The 229-nt window shown below is 28.8% G+C and overlaps 1 protein-coding gene across 1 annotated transcript in view; it reads left to right on the top strand.

Moving 5' to 3' along the window:
• The window catches only part of LOC107668891 (serine/threonine-protein kinase LATS2-like), a 17,329-nt gene that overhangs the window by 4,082 nt on the left and 13,018 nt on the right, over nucleotides 1-229 (top strand).

Consider the following 229-nt stretch of genomic DNA (forward strand, 5'->3'; position numbering starts at 1 on the left):
GATAAAATGTATTTTTTTCATGTGATCGTAAAGCTGAAATTTCAGCAGCCATTACTGTTGAAATGTTCCACTTAATATTTTTGTGGAAACAGTGACCATTTTTTTCAGGATTCTTTGATGAATAGATACTTTAAAAATACAGCATTTCAATCCATTTAACATGTCCTTGCGGAAAAAAGAAATACTTCAAAAAATCTTATTGACACAAGATACAGTGAGATACAATAAA

Source organism: Sinocyclocheilus anshuiensis, unplaced genomic scaffold (genome assembly GCF_001515605.1).
Source record: "Sinocyclocheilus anshuiensis isolate Anshui unplaced genomic scaffold, SAMN03320099.WGS_v1.1 scaffold136, whole genome shotgun sequence".
In the NCBI taxonomy this organism is placed as follows: Eukaryota; Metazoa; Chordata; class Actinopteri; order Cypriniformes; family Cyprinidae; genus Sinocyclocheilus; species Sinocyclocheilus anshuiensis.